This window comes from Paramisgurnus dabryanus, chromosome 7 (genome assembly GCF_030506205.2).
Source record: "Paramisgurnus dabryanus chromosome 7, PD_genome_1.1, whole genome shotgun sequence".
Lineage (NCBI taxonomy): Eukaryota > Metazoa > Chordata > Actinopteri > Cypriniformes > Cobitidae > Paramisgurnus > Paramisgurnus dabryanus.
The window spans coordinates 37,607,131-37,626,160 of record NC_133343.1 but is presented as its reverse complement, the minus strand read 5'-3'; positions in this window follow the sequence as shown (position 1 = coordinate 37,626,160).

The window sequence follows — 19,030 nt, the reverse complement described above, 5'->3', positions numbered from 1 at the left end:
TGAATGATCTAAATTAGATTTTGGTGCGTCTTGTAAGAAGGCAGGTCTCCTTTATGAATGAAAAAGTTACAAATGCACCTGGTGTGCTCTACAATCAGAAAATGCTTGGTTAAAAAAATATCTCTATAATTGATTGGTTTTTGTAGCAATAAAGATTAAATCTTCAAAAAGTTTTTTTTCTTATACAGAAGAGCTCCACAATCTCTGCTTCCTTGGCAACCAGATGCGATATTTTTCCCTTCTAAAGATCTAAGTTGGGAACACTGTGTCATAATTTCTGCAGTTTGTACTTTTGTTAATGGTTCAGTGGTCAGGTAATATCCCTCATGAGTCATTTATTCTGAAATGCTTTATCATACTTTTATTTTACTGATTCACTGGCTGTTTAAAAAGCAAATGCAGTCGATTTGACTCATTTGAGATGAAGGTTTTAATGGGCTGTAACCAATACACTTATTGCTATTGGGCTGGGACTATGATTTGATGGCATGCTTTCATTGCTTTGCCTATTTCATTTGATAATTTGCAACTTTAGGCCAAAACTTTTAAATATACTGCTGCAGCAAAAAAAAAACACAAAAGTTTTGACATAAAATAATTATTTTCATACATTCCTTATTCACAGACATTCCTTATACAGGGTACATCCTATTTAGCTTTTAAAGTCTGTGTAAAGTCCGATATTAAATGTTTTCTTAGTTTCTCACACAACAGAAAAATGTGTAATTGACCACATAGCAAAATTTAAATTATGAAAAAACGGCAAGTAAATAAAATAAGTAATCAAGATCTTGGAAAAACAGTGGGGACGTGTCTGCTGTCGGTGATAAAACCACACCCACTAGCGGAAAAGCTGCCATTTCTCTAAACTTTCAAATAAGTATCTGACTTTTAAGCCATTGTTTTAGCCCCGCCCAAAAATCAGTTTAACAACAATTCAGTACTACACAGTTCACAGTCTTTGTAACGTGTTTTAGCAATACATTTCTAACATTTATAATATGTTTAGAAACAATTGTTGAAAATGACATTACCCGGTCATTCCAGTTAAAATATTTTGTATTGATTTAATAAAAACGCTGTAAAAAATCAATAATATCACAATATATTTTTAAGTTACTTAAGCTTATCAAATTAGAGATTTCAACTTGTTGTTATAAGTTATAGCAACTCATTACTAATCAAAAGTTAAAATAGTACCTTGAGATAACTTGCACAGCCAATTTGATAATTTATAAAACTTTATATTTAAAACCAATTTAATTAATGTTTAGGGCTGCACAACATTGAAGAAAAATATGATGTGATAACTTGCTAAAAATTTGATATACAACATGTGATATGATCATTTAAAGTTTGTAAAATAAATATAAATATTTCTTAAAAAAAACATAACATTTCATAACCAACATGTTTCAAATTTCTTCGGGAAAAAGGAAAGCATCACTCTCAATGGTTTCCCAGTCTCTCTGCTATCGGTATCGACCTAAAACTTTGACTGTCCATAACTTTTTGGAGTATTAACATTATCATTTAGTTATTGCAAACCGTTTTAACCTATCCTCCAACCCATACGATTGTTTAGGTCGTTTGTCCATTTCCCCAAATATGACACAAAGACGTGTTTATTAAATTAGCGCATACCGGCAGCACTCAGAAAAACTATTCAAGCCCTTCTTAGAAATGACACATTAAAATTGTGTTCAATTAATTTAAAATACCTCATTAAGAGCAATAAGTATATACATTTAATTAGTCTAACACAAAATGAATATGTAATAATTTATTGATTTCTTTTTAATTGCGTTAACATAATTAGTTTGAGTTTGGGTTCTGGAAAAAGAATTTCCCAGCACCCTTTGCATGCAACTGCTTTTGGAGAGTAATTTTTTTAATTAAGTGTTATTTTATGCATTTTTAGGTAAAGAGAAAGACTTAATAGTGTTTAATGTCCATGTTTGTGTTATATTTTTTCAAATTGTTTGGTTACCATCGGGCAAAAGAGTGGCGCTTGTGGTTAAGTTGTGGATGTTCCGTATTTCTCTCAATGAGCACTAACTGTGTTAATGCCTGTTTGGAGATCAGTCTCTTCTCACATGCTCATCCAAAGTATCATATGTTATTATTATTAGCATGCTAACATGTGCTTATGCTAATTAGTATGATATTAAAATGTTTTATATAAAATAACAGAAATGAGTTATTCAGACTACACTACATTGAGTTATTCAAACTACGCTAAGTCGAGTTATTTAGACTACACTAAATTGAGTTGAGGCAACTAATTGAGTATTGCCATTTACTTTAAATTGAGTTGGACTAACTCAAAATCTTTTTATTGTGTGAAGCAGTTTTTTGAGTTAGGGGTACACATTCATATAGGATGGAAATCCTGCACACAATTTTATTGAGTTAATCTAATGAATCTTTTTTTCCAACTCTTTCCCCGTCATTAATGAGTTATCTTGTCAATTAAGAGAAAACATGCTGACAGGCAACTTTTCAAAAAAAGTTTACGTCATATGTTTTTGTAAAGATGTCAGTACTTCAAAAGTCATCAGTAAAACTTACTTTTAACCAAAGCAAAAGCAACCGGCTAATATACAAGCGAAAGAAAGTGTTCGGGTCCAGATGGTATTACAATTAAATCTTCTGCCCTGGAATGCATGCTAGATAAACTGCACTCCTCTGAAGAGCCTGTTATTATCTGCTATAATTAAGTAAAGAGAAGTTAATTTCTCCCAGACCTCCCACTGGATCTCTTCCAATCATCTTCATTCTTTTAATTTAACATCTCTTTAGAAGTAAACCTGCTGACATTGTGTTTTTCATCCTACCGGCACAAATGAGTTCTGAATATAACAAAACTAAATTAGAGTAAAAGAACAAGATAACCACAGATCTTATAGCATCTGACAGATATCTGTTCCTACATTAATTGCTAATTGTTAGTTTCTAATTTTACACTTCTTTTTATTTAGTTGGCAAATACAGTAGCATAGTTTTTGTGCAACTTATTTATATTCCTCTACCTTAGGCACAGTGAAATTGATGGAGAGGAAATAAAGGTGAACGAGGTTGTAAAATGACGTCAAAGTTGCGAACACATATTTATTGAAGCAGCTGCATTCTCTACTAAGTCACCGTTTTAAACATGTTGTATTCATGAAGGACCTATCACAGAAAAACATTTGGTTCTCAAAGGGTAGAAATATGTATCCTCCTGTCTTAGAATCTGACAGCCTTGGCTGTTTCTGTCATAACAGATGAACAATGTGTACAAGGTGTAAGGTACGCCGTGCACCCAATGTCACATTTTCATCTTGAACCAAAAGAGATGATAATTACAGTTCAGTATGAATCATTTTTAGCATTGTATGTCAATACTCAGAGGTTGCTAAGGCAAGCTATTGCTAATACTTTCATTCATTATTTTCACATAGTGAATATTAAAATACGTGAACAAATAAATTAACTTACAATATCAGGGCCATGCCTTGGGGCAAGATCTTATCTTATCTTGACTACCTGCTCACAATATCGCTGTTGATTTTATTAAACAGTTCATCACTATAATGCAAAAAAGAAATACAGTGGGAAAAAATGTGGATAATTTGTTGAAAATTCCCACATTAACCATCATAAAATTAACAGAAATTAATATGGCTCTTTTTAATGTAAGGTCTCTAACAAACAAATCATGGTGTAAATATTATAGTCTGTACTTTGTCCTTGTCTCAATTAAGAAATTGGCTCTGTGCTAATTAAGTGTGCTTGCAAAAAGCACACATATTGTTCTTCATAAGTTTTCTTCTTTTTGTTGTTCTTCTTATTATTATTATTATTCTGCTCTAATTTTTGGCCAGCTCCTGACTAGGCCGTTTGACACAGAGATCCTATTCAAACTTTAAAATGTTTGAACAGTGCCGGTGTAAGTTGTTTGAGGAGATGACGTCACGTATCCATGTCGTTCTTCCGCCATATTGGATTGAGCAGAAAACAAACAAACAAAAAGATTCACAAGTCACAAATTTTGTCCGAAATTCACGAAGCTGGCGTACATGATCCTTGGACAAAGCCTCACAAAAGAAACTAGAAGGATTTTAAATGTTCAGAAGCGTTAGCCCGTCACAGCCCAAACGAAATCTGTGGTGTAGCCGCCAAACAGGAAGTCCTTCATATCTTTGGAAAGCTTTTGCGTATTGAAACCAAACTTTGTACATCAAGTTGGGTCTCCGTTGTGAGGATGCAAAACATAAAAAAAAAAACATTCAAAAATTTTACACCGACAAACAGGAAGTCGTTCGTATCTCAGGAACGCTTTCACTTATTGAAACCAAACTTTGTACATTAATTTGGGTCTCCAATATGAGAATGCACAACATAAAAAAACATTCTAAATTTTACGCCGCCAAACAGAAAGTCTTTCATATCTCAGAAACACCTTCACGTTTTGAAACCAAATTTTGTACATGAATTTGGGTCTTCAATGTGAGGATGCACAACATCAAAAGAAAAAAACATTCTAAAATTTTACGCCGGCAAACAGGAAGTCGTTCATATCTCAGGAATGCTTTCACTTATTGAAACCAAACTTTGTACATGAACTTGGCACTCCAATGTGCAAAAGATAAAGGAACTAAATCGACAGCACCAGAGCAAGCACACCTCCGGAAATGCATTTTCTAGTTACTTTATTGTTAGCTTAGCTTCTGGAGGGCAGGGCAATGTTATAAGCACATGAAAGTGAGGTAATACGTGCAATACCAGATGCTTGAACGCTACTCGTGTCAGGTTGACTTATGACAGGCTTTCGCAGATAAAGAAATCCTTTAAACAAACCGCATACCTTTCAACAGAAAAATATTTGTCCTTGAGCTATTTCATGCTCATCCTTTTGCTGCCAAGGCATTCAATGTGATGCTTGTGTCTTCCCATCCCCCCCACAAGGTCAGAAATCCATCAATTTTGATAAACAGAAAGACCTTGACTCCATCTGAATTGCAAGTTGTAACAAAGACACGCAAAGCACTCCAAGAGCTACAAGAAGCACAAAAACGAAGTAATAGTAAAGTAATACATGCATTCTTTCACTTAAAATCACCCATGAAGAAAATGTCTCTTTTGTCTATGTGGAGCTGTGGCATAAAGATAGCTGGTACCAGAAAGAAAGGTTGTAGGTTTAAACCTTGCATAAAGACTGTATGCTAAACAGTAATACTAACAGTAATTGCCTTGGCAAACACAAAACATTTCCCATAGCTACATCATTTAATGCGCATCATATAGTGCATCAGGGGACAGGCTGGTATGGATGTTTGTGAGAGCTGGCGGAAGCAATGAAGCATAACAAAATTGATTTTGTTCTTCTAGAAACCTAAACACTTCAGGGGACAGATACCTGCTCACAAACAAACATCATATAAGACAGAGATGATTGCAACTTACAGTATTCTGACATTCACCTCCTTGCAGAGAACAATTCATGACTTGAGTTTGAACCGCTTGCCATTTCTACAGAGACATCACTTTGGCCTAAGTTAACCTTGCATATGAATTTGGTTGTCATTGACCTTTTAATGCTTAATCCTTTTCTGTACACACACATGTTGTGTCATCTTACAACTGCATTTTACAACCGAATTAACTCCTGCAAAATGCAGACAACCGCATTTACAGAAACACTGCATAGTGGACATGACAGCTCTTTTGAAAAAAGAAATGCCCAAAAGGGGAAGAAGTCTTCTGTTTGCACAGTGCAGAAAATGAAGCACAAGTATTTGCTTGCTAGTGTTGCCAGATATTGCACAAAAAAACGGCGAAAAATCCAATAATAAACGGAAATAAATCCAAACGCTTTACCTCAAAGATTAAAAAAATGTGACCGGCACCTTCACACTTTAATAACATCAAAAACTTGATCACTATGTGAGCTGAGCTAAAAGCCATAAACGGTTAAGCGCCACAACGGTATGCAAGTACAAAAAAGACAAGGACCTGGCAACACTGCAAGACGGCGCTCTGTGGAGCAGCCTCACAAATGCGTACAACACACAACGACAAGACGGAGGTTTGGCAAAACATAACTCTGTGATATTATTTTGCTCAAAGCTGTGAATGATAAGCACGTGAGATGGTAAAATGTTACTATGGTTATCTATTGTGTCAATCATAGCATTTTACGTAGAACGATCATTTTGATTATCACTCCTGAAAGTTTGCAGTGTGTACGAGTAGTTTGTTAATTCTTAACACCATTCCAGCATCTATGGCTATATACACGATGAGAACTTCCACACAAGTTGATCTAGGGGCAATTTGGGCATCTCTAACTCACCTAACAATGTTTTTGGACTGTGGGAGGAAACTGGAGTACCTGAAGTAAACCACACTGACACATGGAGAGCATACAAACTCCACACAGAAAGGCCACCTGACCTAGCCGGGGCTCTAATCGGGGACCTTCTTGCTATGAGGCAACAGTGCTAATCACATCTGTTCACAGTAGTATACAAAAGATTAGCAGAAAAAATCACATCAATCTGCATGTACAGAGACTATCACATGAATTCAGATTACCGTATGTGGAATAGAACGGATCATTTTTATGGATCTTTTTAAATTCATAAAACAGAATACATGGCAAGAAATAAAGTTGACTTTGGTAAGAGCCAAGGGTGAGTAGATAATAACAAAATGTTAATTTGGGGTGAACTGTTGCTTTAACCGCATGTTTAACCCTGATGGCTGTAAAACCTGTATTTATACATACACGGCTGTCATGGACCCAGAGCGTGTTGGCATGATGGTAACCCGGACTGACAGGAAGGGCTAACAGGACCCGCGGCCGTCACATGGTAGTGATCATGTTACAGCCTGAGTCAGAGAAAAGTCACTAATAATTGGGTGATTCTCACGAAAACTTGGTTGCAAAAATGTCAAGCATGAAAATGTAAAAATTGCTTAAATGTACTTTTTTTTCCACCAGACATTAGAAACAAAGTCTGAAGTATATGGGAACATTAATTTAAAAACTTTTACTTATCATTTAACACTTTTTGTAACATAATTTCAAAAATAAGTCCTAAAAAATCTCATTACCGCAACAGTCAGAAAACATCAACACTGTTAGAAAAGCTAATATATTTTCACATTTTTAAAAATTGATTATTAATAGTCATGCACAGTAAATTGAAATTCTGAAATAATATTTATTTTAAATTTAACGTTTTTTTTATTTTGTTTTATTTAGCTCATATACCGCAACACCTTCCACAATTGACAACTATTTTTTTTATATATTTCGAAGAAACCTAACACATTTTCAAAATGACATGACAAACCTGAAAGAACATAATTTGGAGATTCTGCACATGCATTTAAAATCAAAGTATTATGCTTCTATTAATGAAATTAACATTTAATAAGCATCTGTTGCGGTAATGATACATATGTTTCGGAAATGAGGTTAATTATTTCGGTAATGAGAATACGTATACTAGCCTGAGATTTTGTTAAAAACAAATTTTAAAGTAGAAAGTCTGATAATATTTACAGCATCATGCGTTCAAGTTCAAAACTGTTTTATTGTGTAGTCTTTGAAAAAAATATTAATTATATTAATATTCCTTTGTGTCATATTTAAGTCCCCATTTATGCATTTAACATACTGAAATAAGATTGTCTTGATGACATATGCTGCCTACAAATGCGAGCTCTGAATGCTGCAGCCATCGGATTGAGAAATGGCCAGCTAATGTCAGCTGGATATCACAAAACATTTGTGTAAATAAGATGAAAAATATTTCCTTGCTGGATATGATTTGGTCTTTGACCTTTTACCATTCTGTATCTGTTTCGATGAGAGAGAGAGAGAGAGAGAGAGAGAGAGAGAGAGAGGGAGAGAGAGGGAGAGAGAGAGAGAGAGAGAGAGAGAGAGAGAGGCTGTATCCGAAAGTTTAGACAGCTGACTTGTTCCCTCGCTGCCTTATGAGACAATGACTTTGGCTGCATAATGGCAGCTCCGAGAAATGCTTTAGGACAGACTTCATAGGCAGCAAAATTGAATTCAGGTCGAAATATAAGCAGCCCTCTCTGTGTTCCGGGATGTCGCAAATCTGCTTGTGGTGCGGAGGTCTGATCGACCCACCCAATTCACACGAGCTCTGTGTGCTCTGCTTGGGGCTTCTCCACCCAAAGGCGGCAATTGTTGGCTCAGGGTGTCCCTTATTGTGAGGATCTCCCGATGAAGGTGCTCAGGACCCGGCTCAACATCGCCCTTGGAGGTTTCTTACTGCAGTGTCCCACTGCCGGCAAAGAGCCGCTGGTGGTCGTCCTCCCCTCGCTCAACCGGTTCAGTTTGTCACCAAGAGCCTGTGTCCTGAACCGGGAGCCGCCAGGTCTGTTTCCTTTGGGTTTCCGGTGGGGGAAGATGAGATGTCTGACAGCGTTGGATGGAGACTGGGACCAGGCTCCACGTGGTGCATCAGACACACAGCCATCCTTCTACAAGGAACTGGTGCGCATTCTCTTCAAAGCCATGCAGGACTTGAGATTGAGTGGAGCACCCCACAAGAACCCCAGAGAAGCAAGCTTGACTTTTGTTTTCTTCACTCAGGCCGCCCCGCTGATGTTTGGAGGAAAGTCACCAAAGCGTGGGCTACCCCTCCCCCCATTTTTTTTCTTAGGTAGGCTACCTGTGTATTCCTCCCATCAAGGACGCTGTGGCTGCTCACCTCTGCCCCTTGTCCACTTCCTTGGATGGTGTGGCGCAGCTTTGAGGGTAGTGAAGCTTCATGACAGCACACCTGTCCCAAAAAGCATACCCGCGCTGAGAGAGGCTCTGTCTGCATTGCACACTATGGCGGTCCTATAGATCTTTTAGGCGCAGGTGCTTAAGGCTCTGGATGAGGGCAGCACGGATCTAAATACCTTCACGGATCTGAGAATGGTTACGGATTTCACGCCAAGGGCCACGAAGACCACTCATGGTGGCCATGCACAGTCACGCCTGTTTCTCCATCCGGCCTGTTTGGTGACACGGTGGGCACAATCAAGGAGCATTTCTCGGAAGCGGTGAAGAGCTCTAAGGCTATGAGCCACTTCCTACCTCACCACCCTGTGTCTCATGGACCAGAACCGGTGGTGCATCACAAGAGTCCATGGCACAAATCCTCCAGTATATGATGCAAGAAACTGGGTCCTGGGGGACTGCCGTCCGGAACGAAGCCGCTCAAAAACAGAGCATTTTTCTCCTCAGTTGGTTTTGTGTTGCTCGCCCCAGGGCCCATCCTCACATAAGCGTCTACAACACGCCCCGCCACTCTCGAACACGACCCACATGCTGCGAAGACAGCAGAGGCGGAAAGGGTTAACGCACAGTCCTAATGAATTGCGCAGCAACCCGCTTTCTGTCACAGCGTCGGGCGCTTTTAGGCCATCCTCTCTGGTGTCTGTGACTCAAGCACTGCGCAGAAAGGAGGTGCCGCCTTTAGTCTCCCTTTGTCCCTCGCCCCCAGGCAGCAATCTGACGCTGCAGACAGCGCGCATTGTACGGTCGCAGGTAGCTGAGATGCTGGCACGCATGGGATCCAACTTTGTGGATCTTGTGATCCAACTGATGTTGCAGCGCCTAGATGCGTGGCGTGCCATCGCTAGGTTGTTTTTGATACCTGAAAGTGGAAAGAAAGCATAACATTAAATTAGCATGTCTCACAACATGGGAGAAAAAAATTACACATCAGATGTACACATCATCATATAGTATAGTCTTGTTGCGTTGTGTGTGTGTCATGTACATTTCCTAACACTGTAGTGTGTTTTTTGCTAAATACACCTGCTAGTAACATCTCCAAACCTAACCTCTCTCTCTCCTTCCTTCTGTGCTCCTCGAGCCATTCTGGGTTGCTGTTAAGTTTCTCCCTGAACTTTGTCAACCTGGCCTTTGCTAAAGCTTTTTTCTCACTTGCTGACTGTCTACAATGAAGCATCATAAAGCAAAATATCAACAGTTAATACATTTTAAATTTATATTAAATTCATTAGAGATATTTAAATGTAATAAACAATATGCTTAAATTCTCATTTCCGAAACAGAAGTTATCTTTACCGCAACTGCTATTAAATGGTTGCGGTATATGAGAATGGTGTTGCGGAGGATGAGGTACCCCAGTATGTTTTGCTAAAAATAGAGAAGCCACATAGGCTTTGCTCATTTTTTATTCAGTGCATATAATTAGACTTTAATAAAGAACATTTTCATGAAAAATTGTAAATCAAACAATTTTCGAAATGTAGAAAACTACCTGTTTCGGTAATGATAATCAAAATGTCGTGTAAGCATTCTGACCAGAGAATATTTCAAATTTAACTGGAAAGATATAAAGAGATGATCTTACCTGGTAGCCATCTTGAAGTAACTGGTCCATGTGCTTGGTCACTCAAAATCAAACTTTATTAAAATTCTGTATGTGTGCTTAAACTGTTCTCAAAAAGTGTTGCGGAGGATGAGAACATCAGGCATGGACACATCAATTTCCTAATTTTTCTTCATTATTATTATACATGAATATTCAGTAAATTATTTTTTTGTCATCTAAAGTAGTCTAGCAAAACATACATTTATTTTTTTTCTAAATATTTTTGTTTTAATATGTTTAAATTACAGCATAACGCATGTTCAAACACAGCCGGACGCATTGCGGTAATGAGAATTTCAGCAGAAAATGAGATAAAATTGACAAATTATAAATTCTTATGTTGAAATCACACATTGTGCAAGGTAGAACACAGTATTGTGTTAATTCTGAGGCTTTTTAATATTACTATATTACACATTGTATATCTAAAATCATTAGTGCCGTGGTGTTTCAATGGTTTCGTGAGAATCACCCAATTACATCTGCTACACCTTCACATTAAACATATCCAACAGAATCATGGGTAATAAATCAAAACCAGTATTTATGAAGTTTGAGGTTAATGTATCTTTATGTAATATAACTTTAAAAGTGCCAAATAATGCCCTTAAACTGTGTTTTTGTGACTTTAGACATAGAATATTAGTGTACTGCTTCCAGTTTATAAATTTTTTTTTCAATATATGTACCATTAGGTACAGATAGGTATATATTTGGTATCAATATGTATCAGTGAGGTTACAGTCTTAACACCCTTCCAATATAAAAACACATCTGACTTCCCTTAGCAGGTGCACAGCATACGGCTACAGTAATAAATAGCTGCCCTTATTAAATAGATTAGCCAGTGCCATTATGACAATACTGCCCCCAAATATGCAAATAAACACATGTATACACACTGATTCACAAAGACGAATCTTTGTATTCTGTCTAACTTAAAGTGAAGCTATTTCATTGCTAAAAAACAAGTTGTTATGTGAATTTGGTATAATACAATGCGTTTGCAGGGTTTATTTGTTTCTTTTCCAAAATCATCGATCTGAAAAAAGCGCTGTCTGTGTCCCTGACTTGACAGCTTATCTGTACGTTGTTATTGGCCTGAATACCTCTGATGTCAGCCGGAAATGTGATGCTCCTTACCATGTTTGAAAGATTTGGTCACAATGCAATGCTGACAGAAGTTAATTTACAGGCTGTGAGTCCGAAGCGGGAGGAATTATAATGTCGGTCTTGTCTACGTCAACAAGCCCAGAAAGTAAACTGTTGCCTACAATCCGTGTGTTTGTTGTAGTCCAAGAAAAAACTTGCGTCATCGTTTACTTTGGGGTTTGTACCTTTTGTGTATCGTTAACATGTACTAATACACACTTACACACCAAAGGAAATGTAAAAACGTGAATCGGACCATAGGAGCTCTTTAACATGTTTCCTATCATAATAAAAAAACTTGGCCAACAAACAATTCTAGTATGTTTCGAAATAATTTTGTGATCACGGTCATCTTACATACTTTACTGTGCTGATTCTGCAGCTGTCAATTTCAGCAATTTCTCCAAATCTGAGAAGTGATTTGAAGCACTTGTTCCGGTTACACGTACAGTATGTGGGGAATGCGTATGGCGTTATCACTGATTAAAGAAAGAATCAAAACATGAAAACATCAATCAAGAAAGAATTTGAAATATAACAGGCACAAAAACTGGATATGTTCCATAATCAAAATTACTTAAGGTAAGATGTTTTCTAAAAGATTTTAACAGTTTCTTCAATTCTCCTTCACCCAAAAATAAGGCCATTGGCTAAATCACGATATTGCCATGTTGGATGCTCAGACAAACAAAGCAATGTATTAAGAGAACCACAGGGTTTTTACTTTTCAGGAAAAAAAATGTTGAATGCCTAGCTTTCTCTACGAATTTAACCTTTAAGGTTACATCTTCAATGTAAAAACACTTAAATCACTTTTTAGGATGTTATAATGTGAAAGAATAATAAATGCTCTCAGTCTTTGGGGAAGGCATCTGCTATTCTCTCTAATCTAGCAAACTAAGCACTAGTCAGGCAGAAAGTATGTGATATTTACTCATTATTTTCCTGGAAGGAAAAACTGCACTTCCTTTGCTTTATGATTCATGGTCTGAAGAACACTTTTCTCTCTCTCTCTCTCTCTCTCTCTCTCTCTCTCTCTCTCTCTCTCTATCTCTGTTCTGCTCTTGACAGAAAGAAAGAGAGAGAGACCAAGAAGACAGAGAAGAGAGATAAAAGAGCCAAAGAGAGAGGGAAGTTAATTCAGTACAACATGAGATGAGATTTGTTTGAATACAACATATTCTCATGGAAATTCGTACGTACTGTACGGTATTTTGCTAATTTGTAGATAATTTGTATTAATTCATATATATATAATTCATATATATATATATATATATATATATATATATATATATATATATATATATATATATATATATATATTAAGTATTTATATATAATATAAATTCTACATAAATATACAAAAACTTTTTTTAAATATATACATGCATGTGTGTGCATTTATCTATACAAATTTATTATACACAGTTCATACACATATATAATTTAAACAAAAACTTTTATTCTGCAGTAGATTAATTGTGATTAATCATTATGCATACAGTAGTATACTGTAAACCTGGGTTTTTTACAGTAGCCAGTTAGATACTGTAAAATGGAATTACAGTTTAGTACTGTAAATCTTATTTAAAGCAGCCTACTGGCAACAGTGTGTAAAAATCCTTGAAAATGTCTAACAGTGTACTTTAGTTAAATAAACATTATTTAATCTAATTGAACTACATACTAAATTGTGCTGAATGTGTGTGCGTGTGTAGTGGTGTAAACATTAAACTGTTAAATCTGCTAAAATGTAATTTACATTAAAGGGGACATATCATGACTTTTTCCATGTTTAAGTGCTATAATTGGGTCTCAGTGTTTCTATCAACCTAGAAAATGTGAAAAAGATCAACCCATTAACTTAGTATTGGTAAACCATTCTCTGCAAGCATGTGAAAAAATAGGTCATTGAAATTTGGCTCCCCTTGTGATGTCAGAAGGGGATCTTATTACAAGAATACCGCCCCTTCATCTGCACTATCCAACCACAGCACTGCCATTTAGTGCAGAGGTCAGCTCATTTGCATTTAAAAGGACACACCCAAAACGGCACGTTTTTGCTCACAACTACAAAGTGGCAATTTTAACATGTTATAATAAATTATCTATATGATATTTTGAGCTAAAACTACATACGTACTCTGGGGACACCAATTTATTTTACATCTTAAAAAAGTCTTGTGAAATGTCCCCTTTAAGGAAAAAATCTATATAACTAATATAACTGAAGAAGAGATTATGTCATGTTAATTTCAAGGTTGGCTTTTCAATGTCAGAATTAACAAACAAAACCAACATTGTTTCAACATCTGAGATTCAAATAATTATTTCCATATAGACAAAAAGATATGACAGATGTTGGGGATTTACAGCCTGAATTGTTACCCACACTGTGTGACCTACATTAACAGGGTATCCTGTGGGTGTCTTATTCCCCCTTTGCTCTGCTCTGTATCATAGGTCATTTTAGAGCACCAATGATGGATGTCTGCTTGATCCAGGCAATGGACCATAACAGAATCTATTCTCCCATATGCCTGACAACCTCAGGTAACACAAAAGTGGTACCTCACCCTCCTGGGCTCCTTTACACATACTGGCAGAGGCACATGTGTACACAGCCTCCTAGAAAAGAGAGATGTAGTTTCTCATCTTTGTCCCTTTGTCTATTTCGCCTGCCAGAGGCTTTTGCTTTATTACCTGTGATAACTTCCCTGTTCGGTGGCTGATAACCTTACTTCCCCGATTCTTAGTCAATGTCACCCTATTGGGTATTATCTCATTTGTCAATGTTGCCTTTTCCCTTCGAGTCAGCTGGCCTTTGCAGACACTTGGAGACGTATCTCTAATCTGTCCTTTACTCCTAAATTGGCTCTATAAATGGTTCTTAAAGGATTTCTGGTTTACCCATGGAAGAGAAAAATCACATATGAGAGCTCTTTAATATCTCAGTTGTTTCTTCTAGACAGCAATGGCATTAGATACAGGGTAAACCGAGACGTAGACATTGGATTCATCTGTTAGATGTACCTGTTATCTTACAAACCATGTCAACAATGTTGCAAACTATGGGTAGATTTACCAAAATACCAAATATAGATGGTTTCAGCAGTAACAACATAAACAAGCGTCTGTCGTGGTCCGCACGTAACTTCCGGTAAACTCCGCTAAGAATAAATAACAACAAAGTTCTTTAAACGTAGTTTATTTATAAAACAACCAAAAAAACCCACATAGATTACCTAGGAAACCAAAACATTTGTTATTTTCGACGAAGCATTCAAGAGATCAGTTTAGCAACTAGTCAGACCATTAAAAAAACAAAACCGGAAGTAAAGTTCGGATCCAGACGTGTATCGCGTCAGCGCACGTGCGTCCGATGAAACGGTCTATATGCAACTGAATGTCAGAGATTTAAAACATTTCACATTAAATTCTTACAAGACTCAATTACCTATACGCAATTCAATTCAATTTAAATATCTTTATATTCTTGGAATATGTCAAACATTTTCCTTTTTTTTAAATGGTTCCTTTATTGCAGGGTTTCTCAAAGTCCGGACTCCGGTCCGGATCCGGACCCGACGGGAACTTGATCCGGACCCGCGTCCACTTCATATTACAAGTGCATTAATTTCTATGTGATTGATTAAATGTGTGCATTTGCTACTTTACAGATGCACATTAAACTTGTAAACTATTCGTTTAGTTTTTTTTTTCTTTTTAGATTTAAGAGTATTCCTGGTCCGAAAATAAAACGAATTATTTAAATTTTTTCTGTGTGACGCTGTAGCCATCACACCCAGATATTATGCACAGCTACTTCATGTACTACGGCTTTTGATCCGTAAGTCCTTATCAATCTGAAATCACTGTTGGTTTGAGTCGTTTAAAACATGCATTTGAAAAAGCAACACTCGTCAAACATAATCTTTATACATATTCTTTATTATCATGAAAATACCTGAAAAGGTTTGAAGAACATGAATATAAATATATCCTTAAGACATTTCCTGGAGCTGCGTGTGTCTAGTTCTTCGTCTGCAGTGCATATTAAGTTTCTGCCCGAGAGCGCCCCCTGGCTTTTGGATGTAGCGGCATTTCACAGTAATTCATTGAGAAGCATAGCAAGAATCATAAGCCAATTTATAGGCGCAACCCTTAATTTATGTCAGTTTCTCTGCCTACCAACCACACTTTTTTGCCGTGGTTTATGCATCTGATGGAGAACAAACTGTGCCATTTCTCTAATTAGGTTGCGCTGTATTTTGCACCTGGTTACTTTTGGCATATTTCTTGTGTTTATGTTAAAAAAAAAAAATGTTTACTTTAAATGCAAAATACACTTATTTTTTTCCCAAACTATTTGTGTTGATTTGTTATATAAACAAATGATTTACATAAAGTTTTTCCGGACCTATGAAAATTATGAGAATTCAGATTTGGACCTTTGAATGTAAACTTTGAGAACCCCTGCTTTATTGCATATAGCAGTGAACACTTTGTGGCGGTTTCCCAGACAGGGTTTAGATAAATCCAGGAACAGGCCTTAGTTATTTTAGGACATTTAAGTAGATTTTACAAACATACAAGATGCTTTTAACATCAAACATGCATTTTAGTCTGGGACTAGGATAAGCACTGTCTGGGAAATGCCAGTGGCGGTTCGTGACTGCTCATCCGAGGGGCGCGCATTCATAAGTGTTCGGAGTGACATGTGTGTTGCTCGTGTTTTCAAAATATGGGTTTGTTGCCAGGGTTCCGAGATGCACTTGACGGCCTTTTGTGCAGCGAATAATATTTTTTTTTTTTGACGATCTAGTTAAGGCGGTAGGGTTTCCAAGCTTAGGCGGGCCGCCTTAACTGAAATATGTTGCGGGAAACCCTGTGCGTTATGTGAACCATGTGCATCATGTGTTTTGTCAAAATAAGTGGCTGCTGCAGACGCATCAAAACCGTTTATGATAAAAGAGACACTCACGTTCACAAAAAAACACACAAGACACTCCCTTAACACTAAACTCTGATTACGAATAAGATAATGCGAATATGTGGCAAACGCGAGCGTCTCTTTTATCATAAACCCTTTAGACACGTCTGCAGCAGACACTTATTTTGACAAGACACGTGATGCACGTAGGATTACTTGACGCGCAGAACACATATTTTGAAATTACAAAGCACACACATGATGGGCTACATACATGTTGTGACGAAATTTGCATCGAGCGCCCTCAAGAAAAGATGGACTGAGTGACCTGTGATTTCCTGTGATGGAAGCAAGTAAATTATGTCACAGCAATATAAATTCTAGTTGATGTACATTACCAATAGACCTTTCCGCCATCCAATTACCTAAACAAACCCCAATATGTGACCTAAGCAGCAGTCGGTCTCAAAGAGTGTATATGAAGTAAACACATTTATCTCATCTGCTTGTTATATCTGACATTTAATTAAGACGATACTCTAGGCACAAAGAAGTCTTTAAACACAAGGTGACAGCTGATGATTTGTAATAGGGCACTAATTGAAAAGATAATTACACATGCATCTGTTGAAATATGGATGCTAGCAGAAGTTCCCTTTAATTAACCTCCCAAGGACGCTCAGTTATTAATGTTGTTAAATAAAGCTGAGAGAGAGAAAGAGAGAGAGAGAGAGAGAGAAAGAGAAAGAGAGAGAGACTTAATGACTTAACAGTTAGTTAAAAAGTGTGCAAGAGAAATGAAAGGAAGTCAAAATGTGCAGCTATTATTAAATGACTACATGCTTTATGAAGTGCAGCAGGATTTCCTGTTGTGTAAGGACAGAACAGGAGATATTAAAAGAATAGGAAAAGTGATCCTAACATTTCTGCAAAGGCAATCCGGTGAAAACTAATAGACGCTAGATGACAGCCCGAGGGGACAGAATGCACTAACAACAACAATTTTTAGTCCTGAAGTAGGTATGTACAAAAGACTAAAGAATCATAACCATAGTCTCTATAATTTTAAAATGAATGAGCTGGGTTCAAGCCAATGTTTACTGTTAATGGTGCCAAATTTATCTCTACGTTGCCATGAATGCTTCAGCTGCCGAGTTTTAGCAGACTTTGATGTTACATGAGTTTATGACTTATCATATTTGTGTACAGCCAATGCCAATAAAGCCAGCAAAGTTCAGGTTGTTCCAAACGTATATTACTTAATAAATCACAAAAGAGTTGTTGGCCAAAATGTGAATTCTAATAAAGTATTTTCTGGAGATGATCAGCCTCCGGTGACATTGTGCTTTCTGCATTATGTTCAACTTCTCCTTTCGTTTCACAAAAGAATGAGAATACGGATTTGCATAAATGATGTACAATGTTAGAAAATATTTCAAAATATGTACCCCAGCTGTCACTGGAGCACTTTAAAAAGGTCCTAATATGTAGGTACAGATATGAATTTGGTACCAATATGTACTTCTTAGGTACTAATATGAACTCTTGAGGTCCAAACATAGACTGTAAAAAATATAGACGTAGTGACGTCACTGATAGGTTTGTGAAGAGCACTTTTTAAGCCAATAGTTGGCGGAGCCTGCCGTCGCCATCTTGGCAGCGCATCACTTGCCGAAAACCGAAAATGGGTAAAGAGGTGGGACTTGGGTAGAGACGAGCTGCCTGATTGCTGAAACCACACCCGCCTAGCTCAAATGTAGTAACAGCAGCGGCAGTTCACCTGTCACTCAAGTGACCACGCCCTTAATTATGCAGATATTTAAGGCTTAATATAATTTAAACGTATGAGTCACAAAAAAATTCACCCCCCTCACAGTTGTCATGAAGGGCAAAAAAAGCTATATAGGGATGCACCGAAATGAAAATTCTTGGCCTAAACCGAAAACCAAAAAAGAGGAAACCAAGGGCGAAAAACCGAAACACGAAATAAATTATTATGGCAATTATTAGTACAAATGCATTTATGGCTATCACTGTGTACTAACTTTACTAGGGGTGTGTGACGGATCACAAAACTCACGGTTTCGGATCACATTACAGTTTTGAGGCACGGACTGGATTATTTTTCAGATCAGCAAAATCTAATAAAAAATAAAGAAATTGCAAACATTTATAAAAAAAGAACAAAGTTGCACATTAATAAAAATGAAATATATTATTATTTTTAGAGCTACAGAAGTGATTTTCTCTTTGTCTTGGGTTGTTTGATTAACATTAATGACATAGACTTATTGAGGTTACTGTCTCTTTAAGACCAAATAAGCAGAGACTGGTTTCTGACTGTAATCTATACATACACTTAAGACATAAACAAATGTTTTTATTATAAAAAGAATACTGTGGAGATAATTTTGTTTATATGTGTCCTGTCAATAATAGAAAGACTTTATGTTCGCCTGTTTGCGTCTCACTCGTGTGTGCACTATTGAGGGCAATTAAACGCAGGTGCACACAAAGACCGAGG